The 8,808-nt window shown below is 43.2% G+C and overlaps 1 long non-coding RNA gene across 7 annotated transcripts; it reads right to left on the reverse strand.

The window, feature by feature from the left end:
* Positions 1–444: 444 nt before the first annotated feature.
* On the reverse strand, positions 445–8,544 carry LOC135294198 (uncharacterized). 7 transcript variants are annotated; one of them, XR_010356357.1, is made up of 4 exons: positions 8,255–8,544; positions 7,244–7,271; positions 4,950–5,172; positions 445–3,236 (listed from the first exon to the last, which is right to left on the reverse strand). It is a non-coding gene; the product is annotated as an uncharacterized LOC135294198 (long non-coding RNA). The 7 variants fall into 7 exon arrangements; XR_010356359.1 differs by lacking the exon at positions 7,244–7,271 and having other exon boundaries at positions 445–1,988; positions 3,171–3,236; positions 8,255–8,540; XR_010356358.1 differs by lacking the exon at positions 7,244–7,271 and having other exon boundaries at positions 445–1,737; positions 3,171–3,236; positions 8,255–8,539.
* Between the last annotated feature and the right edge of the window lie 264 nt (positions 8,545–8,808).

Consider the following 8,808-nt stretch of genomic DNA (forward strand, 5'->3'; position numbering starts at 1 on the left):
ATCCCTTTCTTTCTCATCTGTCAGTCTGAAAAATTCTGACCATCATTTCAGTTTGGGGATCTGGAGCCTTGAGGCTTTCTCTATGTAATCATGATACAGAATGGCTTATAATTAACCAAAAGAGCTGTGAAGAACAAAAATGCTTATTGGCTTATTAACACTGTTGATATTGCCAGTTGCTGACAGACAAGCAAATTATATACTGTCTGCAATTTTTCAGTTAAAGATATTCAAGACGAGCCATTTCAACAGGTGGAGGTACACAAGTTGTTACAATGGAAGCATCTCCAAAAAAGCTGAAGTCCTGGATCACTTCATCTCAGGTGTATTTTGGCACATACCATGTTTTTGAAAAACAAGGTATAAATCAAGACCTTGAATTCACAACAGCCCAGTAAGGTGATAAAATCAGTCAATAGACCTAAACACAAAATTTGAAGATGGTTATTCTTTAAAAACAAAGTTTATTCAATTTAATCACAATATAACTTTTAAACTTCCAGAGCTTCAATCAAGAAGCATTTGGATCAAAATTCTGATTTTTACAGAAAAAAAATGAAACCACATATTGGAAAAGGAATTGCATTCTCTGAAATAGAGGCAAACACCTTCTCAAAAATTTATTTAATCAGAAAATCATTTTCAATTGAAAAACAATTGCAAGACTTTGTGGGCTGGTTGTAGTGATTGATCCTGTCCTTAGGTAGTGTGAGTAACCTTACATCATGTTTAGACCCCACTGGAACCATTCTGAAGAACAGTATCAGTACCATATATATTAGTGCAAAGCAGGAATTTTGTTTCAAAAATTTTGGAAGAAGAAAACTAACCTGAAAATTTACATGCCATATTTTTTTCTCCAGTCATGACAAAATTATGTGTTCTGTAACTTTCTGCTCTCCAGTCTTACATCCAACAGTTACCTGCAGAGACTATTTTAAGGAGAAGGACATATATATTCCATATTTTCCCCTCTGTCTACATTTCACTGACATTCTGGTCTTCAGTTTGTGAAGAACTGCAGCCCATGGAAAGGACCTGTGGAAGACTGTCTCCTGTGGGAGGGACCACATGCTGGAGCAGAGGAGGGGTGTGAGGAGTCCTCACCCTGAGGAGGAAGGAGCAGTGTACAGTATGTGATGAACTGAACAGTTCCATTCCTCATCCCCCTGTGACCCTGGGGGGAGAAGTGAGATAAAATTGGGAGTAAAGTGAAGTCCAGGAAGAAGCTCCCAGTCCTACCTGCTGTTCTTTCTTAGTAACAGCTTCTGATTGTGCATCCCAGGAGTTTTACATACGGGAGCTTAGTGACACTGCTCTGCCTGGCCACCCATGGTCCTTCTGTGCTATGTACATGAGCATATTGACCTAAAAAGCTGTCTCATGGGCAGAGGAATTTTGCAGGGGAAAAGGTTCAGGGCAATGAAACCATCAGACTGTTGGTTATTCTCACAATGCCAGACACTCAAGACAGCAGTCGGAGTACCCCAGAATTTGCAGATGCTTTTCCTCTAGAGCACTACATGTTTTAAATATGACAATACAGTAATCCCAATAGGGAAAAAAACAGCAAATATTAAGCAAGAACTACTTGGTCCTGAAATGTGGCACTGGAGAAAGGATGTGACATGTGGTCCCAGGTTTCAATTAAATTTTTCCAGTAAATTCCAGCAGGGTCTAACAGAGGTTTGTCTCTTTCTGCATACATGGAGCACATTTACGCTCTTCAGGACATCACTAGAAGAAAACCACACAAGAATATTTTATTAAGTGTAACTGCAGGACCACCACAGAGGGCAAAGGAGTGCTCTTGAGCCAGGCCAGTATGCTCTGGAGGAGTTTTCAGCAGAGATTAGCATAGTCTGTCTCCTGGCTGAGCAGCTTTTCACACACCCAGCACCCACTGAATCCCTCCAGGCTCCCAGGACTTTGACTTCAACTGTGCACTTCTGAGGGGAAAGGGACAGCTCCTCAGAGGGGCAGTCTCCCTGAACAAGATCAAGGCAACACTTGAGAAGACAAAAAGGGTTTGTGAGATTCAGTTGCCTGAATGTAGGTGCTGTGTGGGCTACTTTGGTATACCCTGTGTGGTCTCGAATTGCAGCTTTGCAACAGGGATACGTCCCATAGAACCCATGTTATTTTTGGTAGGAACCTTGGCTATCTTACACAACTAAAGGACTCTTGGAATTAAGATTTAATCAACTAAGTGATTTCCCTGCTGCCTCTGAAATAATTTGGTTGCTACCATGTCTTGTTCTTATACAAGATATTTTTCATCACGTTACTTCAACCTACAGTTCTTTGTCCTTCTTGCAGCCTGGTAAAAAGCATTCAAATGAAACATGAGTCCCTTGAAAACATCCAGGTTACTCACAGCAACCAGACTGCCATGGGATGGTAATGCCAAGGTTTGTTTTAAATCAATGTGACAGAAATAGTGATTCATAAAATAGCTGCTACTCAGTGCAAGGTAGGTCCGTAAATCATGCTATGAATCTTTTCCAGTGCTGGAAATGCCAACATCAGGTTTTCATATATTACTATTTTATGATTTATATTACAGTGAAGTCTTCCAGTGCCTTGCTACTCCTAGCACTGTACAAGCCCAAAGGTTCAGTATAGTAAATAGGGCAAATTTTGTGGGAGAGGCAATGCCTTTAATTAGCACAATGAACAGCTTGGGAAGAAATGAGCAGGTTTTCCTGAACACAAGTGATTCCCCATACTTCTCTACCAGGTTTGAAATGGCTTTTGGTGCCCCCAAGCTCTGCTGATATTCCCAGTTGCATTAGTTAAGGTCTCCTTTGGCACTTAAGTAAGGACCCAAGTCCACTCACGAGCTGCATCCTGCCTCAGACCTCATCTCTGTGTCAGGCACAAATTTGAAGTAAGATGTGAGGCAAAGAAAGGAGAAAATTCAGACTCCTGCTATGCCTCAACATGGACTTAGAAGTGTTTGTGCCTGCAACATAGACTAGCCTGAAGAGCACCAAGGGCTGATGGTGTCACACAGTGCCTGGATTTGGTGAGCACATCCAGGAGCAGGGGTTGGATGCACTCTTTTTTAGCTGTGGTTCACATTAGGCTCCAGGTTTTGCTTTGTCCAACATTCCGCCTGCCACAGTAGATGCATCTGGAGGAACTTAACTGTACAGAGCAGTACTGACCTCCCCTCCCAATAAGATGCTTTCTTCCTTCTGTAGCCATCTGGATGACACTTCAGCAGTGGTATCCTGTAAATACGGAAGTATTGTGATTATCATTATTTCACACTCATTATCACTGCCCTGGCAGGCGTCACTGAAGTAGGTATTAGCTGTTTTCCTACTTGGCAGTAAATTTTTAAGTGGTAGACATTATGGCTGGTAGCATTATGTATCTGTTGCATTTAACCTCCTTGCCTATTTCCTTAAAATGCTTTATTATATTAAATAGCAATCAACATTCCTCAGGGGTGAAGGTAGCTACGTGACATGTTTACTGAGGCAGCCAGCTGTCGCCACTTGGCAAGCAACTTTTATCATAAGCTGGTTGAATTTAACATATATCAGCATTTATCAGCCCCGACTTTGTCAGTTTTATAAACGAAAACCGAGAGACAATAAATCATTTGGTGCCCAGGTGATACTGCATACATAAGAGAGTATATTTACCAGGCCGGGTGGATTCAACCAACAAAAGGCACCTAAGGTTCTGTTATTTGATCTGTATTGAATATAGCCTCAGATGCCTTTTTTTGGCACACAATCCACATCTGAAAGCTTTGGTGAGATGTGTGCTGGATGGTCCCATTTGTTTTCTTGTTGGCTGGCCGCTTCAGCCTTCACTCCTGCTCAATAGAATGTCAACATTTCCACTGACTTCTGCTGAAGTGCTTTTGACTGAGCATCCATAACACAATTAATGTCTTCTCATTTGTGGGAGATGGAGCACTGGGATGGGAGAAGAAGCACACTGAGGTGGGATAAGCCTCCATTCTTAAACATAAATGATTGTGCTAATACTTTGCAACCATGCTTTATCCCAGTCTCAAGAGATGTCCTGTGAATCTTCCAGTGTTAACCAGCATTTGTAAGTGACATCTATACCAGTAAATCAAATTGGTCAATATCTGCTAGGGGATAAGTGGCAAACTGCTGCTCACATCCGTATAACTAAATCCTTTTCCCCTCAAGTGTTGGTGGTTCATCCATAGCACCTACAGAGAACAATTCTGTGTTGCTCCTCAACCATGTCCAGGCTCATTGCCATGCAATGAAAACCTGCCAGGGATTGTGCTGCAACCTTAAACACTGCACATGACTGCAGGACAGGGGTCACACCCTGCATTTGGGAATAACTTAGGTCATGCATTACTGTCCTTGCCTGGGACAGGGTGGAAGATTGGGCATGTTTTGCTGTCAGTGGTTTAACACAGACTGGAAAATGAGCCTGATCAAGTGTGTGGCAGCATGGGAAGTCCTTACAGCATCGTTTTCATTGCACCCACACACTGTAAGGTTAATGAATACTCAACTTCAGAGATGTTTACACTTTAATGCCAAGGTGGGAATTTAAATATTTGAGGTTTGGAAGGAAATTGTCATCCAAGAGGATATGTCCTCCATCAGTGAGAGTCATTAAGACCATATTAGTACTGCTTAATAGAAAAGGGCCAGAGAGAGAGTGATGTCTGGTACAAGTTAAATGGCACCAAATGTCTCATTACCCACCCTGCAGTGTGCTAACTTTTCCCTTTGTGGGGAGTTGGGGAAAAGGTCCATTTGTAACAGCAAGAAACAACAAGACAACACCTAAGCAGTGTGACCAAGCAAGGGTTCAGTGGTCAGATTTTCCCTCACCTATATTTGGCAATTTATTTCATGTTGCTGAGAAGATTTACAAGACACCCCTTCCCCCATTTTTCCACCCTGAGCTCTTTGCTAAGACAGTGTCAATCTTTTTACTTGACAGCAGTGATGAAGACTCTTGCACTCATGTGCCTGGAGCCACCTGTTTTGCAGCATGAGCACAGGCTGGTTCACTCAAGAGCTGGGACACCTTCCATGCTCTTCCCGCAGTCCATCCCAGAAGGAGAGAAGTGTTTTCACAGATGGTTCTGTTAATTGTGCCAGTCTCAGGGTGAAGAGCAGTGATCTCTGCTCTCACATGTCACATAGGCATCTGAACCTGTGGAAAAAAAAAAGAAAAGAGAGCATAGAAATGTTGTGAGCTGTGCAATGAACATTCTTGCATCAGGTGGGATGAACGTGAGCATCTAAAGCCGTGGTGAGACCTGTGGGTCAATTGCAATATAAAAATAGCCATGGCCAGGGTACAGAGTAAAGTATCCAACTTCTTTCTGGTTAACATACAAATTGCTTACAATGTCCACACAATTTTTTTGCTTCCCTCAATATATTTGTAGCAGATTTTTGACGTCAAACTTTTCCAAAGCCTGTCTATGTAAGATGAGCTATTCAATGTTTATTTAATTAAAAGTCTTTAATAATCTTAAGATTGCACCACTTTTAAGCCTCTTTTACTGTCTTCTCCTCATTCTCTTGTTCCAAGCAGAATTTAAAACTTCCAAGATTGTCTGCTTTCAAATCTTCCATTCTTGGATAGACCTAGGACATCTTTAATGAAAAGTAGAAGCTCATTCTCACTATAGCAACATGAAAATCCATTGGGAGACTGCAACCCAGGGAGACCACTGCTCCTAGAAGCTTCCCAGCACATTTGCTGGCAAAGCATAATCTCCAAATTCAGTACCAGTCCTACCAGTCTCCCAGGCTGCAGCATTAAAAAACTTGAGTTGAAGAATGAGCAAAGAACAGGAGATATTTGTTCATATCACAAATATATTATGGATGCAGTGAAAAACAGGAGATAAGGATGAAGCTTGTGAACACGATGCAGAGCTCAAATGGCCTGGAGCAGTGTAAGTAAGTCATGGAATGAGCTAATTGCTGCATGCAGAGCTTACAGTTCTGCAAGGATGGGAGTGGACTCAGGAGCTGTACCCTGCATCAGTGCAAACCTGGCTACAGCACCACAATTGTTTTGGCAAAGGTTTTTGCTTCTCAGCAAAGTCTGAAAATCAGCTTGAAGCTTCTGCAGCAATGAAAAACAGCCAGAAAACACAGCTGCATTATTGTTTTATTCTCTTTTCCTTCTTCCCTGCTTTTCAGCTGAAAACAGGGAAGCCCTTTCTTTCTCTCTCACAGCTTCCCTGCTACCAGAGGAAGAGGAAGAGCATGGACATGCTCAGGACTGCAGAGGAACATATTTCTGCACCTTTCCTGCTGTTCCTGCTGGAAGTACAGTCCTAGGACATGCTCCAGACAGAGCTGCTAACTTCTAAGAGCCTTCTAAGCTATGAAACAAGAAACCTTTAAAGGACTGATTGCCTACAACTCTCTTTGCAAGTGAGCTATAACAATGACAATTGCAAAAACATGGCATTCTGCACCATATAATTCCAAATCCTCTAAAAATGGTAAGTGATGCTCCGAAGTCTCCAGACATTGCAAGCTGTTACCTGAGCTTGCAGGTTTTCTTCTGCATGTCCACTACAGCTGTTTGTCAAAGCTGGTAAGTCTACTTGTACTTGTTCCATCCTCCAAGCCCATACATCTTAACACCGTGAAAATTGCTTAAAACTTTCCTTTAACCTGAAAAATCTGTCCCATCATTGGCATGTAAGTTCCCACCACCATACACAGGGATCATGCTTCACACTATGATTCATTGAATCAGGGCTGACGTGACTGACCACAAGATCTCTCACAAAAACATATTTAAAGGGACATGAGACTGTTGGCTCTTCATTTTCTGTGACCATTGGACCCAAATTCAGCTATAAGTGCCAGCATTGCTGATGTTGCTGCGACACAGCAGGCTAAAACAGCTGTTCCCAAAATTGTGTGTGCAACATAATCCATTGGGGTGCGGGGAGAAAACATGGTTTTGATACCATTAATAAATTAACTAAAGAAAACCAAACCAACCAAAAAAAAAAAAAAAAAAAAAGCCACCCCAATATGTTATTTTGAGTGTGCCCCACCCCTAAATTTAAACATTTCATGGAACATGTATCAACATTTCATCTCCAGATATATTTGTCTGGATATTGGCCTAATTTCTTTAAATGAGTGCTAATAGGCTAAACAACTTTGAAAAGACAACAAATGATAAAGCTGCAGCATATTAGTTTGCTTTTGATTTTGGCACTTCTTTTAAAGAAAAGTTGTCCTACCTTTTCCAGGCTCATTTTGAACAAGCTGCTGTAGGAAAAAAAAAGTACATTTTTTGTTCATTCTACTGAAAGACAATTGTAGCCAGTGCTAAACTTGTCTAAAAATCTTACACATCATCTTGAAGTTGTTTTATCTTTGAAGACTCAATGTCAGATTAATATTGATAGTCTATCTCACTTGAATCACCAACTCTTTACGGGCATTCAGGAGTGTGGTTTCCTTATCCAGAGTCATTATGTGTGTTTGGATAGGTCCCTGTTCACACCTTTCTTACTCCAGGATTAATCATCCCAGCTTCCATTGTCCCCTAACATCCTTCCACACTTTGCCAGTAGTTTACAAGTCTATAACAGAGCTCTAGATAGCTATTTAATGTTTTTTCAATAGAGCTTATATTAGATCGGGTACCCAGCCCTGAGTGCACTTGGGTTTCGGGATAACTCAGGTGGTGGTTCTGCAGCTGTTAGCAATGCTCAGCTGCAACATCGTGCCTTGCTTTAGAAGTACTCTCATTTAGGGCTGCCTTTATAGTCACACTTAACTCAGATTTCAGCGAGATTTAAAGAGGAGTGCCTAACATGCTCCAGTGCTCCAGAAACTTTTCTTGTGTGCACTGAAAAAATTAGGAGTTACTGATCCTAACAGGCTGCCAGCTCATTAGCCCACAGCTCCTGGATCTTTCCAGATCATCTGTTAGGTTTATGCAGGGCCAAACTGCAAAATTTAAGAGCAAACAGAGCAGAGCAGCCCTGGCCACTGTCACAGAGACCTTCACAAGCCCAAGAGAGTGCTTCTGTCCCTTCCAGTCCTGCTGAGTTGTGTCTCTGACAGCTGACCCTTAACTCTCCCCTGGATGTTTCTGCCCTGCCACAAGAAGCTTGCCTTCTGTATTAGTCCAGGCTCTCAGGTGTAACACATCCTTCAAGTGAAAAAGCACATGGATCTGAGGGAATGTGGCAGTTTTGAACCATCGTGTGCAAAAACCATTACTAGCACCAGCCTCTTCATACCTCAAATCCAAGTACAAATCTAACCACCCTGCCACGGAGCAAAATCCAGGACAAACTCTTCTGCTCCTCTTCAGAAAGAAGAACATCACTTTAAAAAAATCACTGTACTTTAACTTGGAGAATGCTGTGGAAGGAGAAAGATCCGATCTTTACAAGTTCCTATAACTTGCCCCCAGCAGCTGATGGGACAGCTCAGTGGCACAGAGCAGATTCCCGGCGGCCTCGGGAAGGGACACAAGACAGACCCTGAGCGTTTTCCGCCACCCCAAAAGGCTGCGGGCTCCTTGTGCGGAGCGCGTCTCACGCCGCTCGGGGCCCTGCCAAGGGCAGGTCAGCGCTGTCCATCAAGGGCGGGTGTGACGACAGTGTCACTGCCAGGGCCTTTGCCCCGCAGCAGCTCTCCCGGCGTGGCGACGCGCGCAGCCCGGGCCGTGAGGGCGGCGGCCCCGCGGGCCTGCCCGCCGCCGCCGGCAGAGGGAGCTGCGGGCCCACGTTTGGAGCGAGGCGGCGGGCCCGACGGGGCGGGCCGTGAGGCCTGCTCGGCTGCCAGTGCC

Source organism: Passer domesticus, chromosome 2 (assembly GCF_036417665.1).
Source record: "Passer domesticus isolate bPasDom1 chromosome 2, bPasDom1.hap1, whole genome shotgun sequence".
Taxonomy (NCBI): Eukaryota; Metazoa; Chordata; class Aves; order Passeriformes; family Passeridae; genus Passer; species Passer domesticus.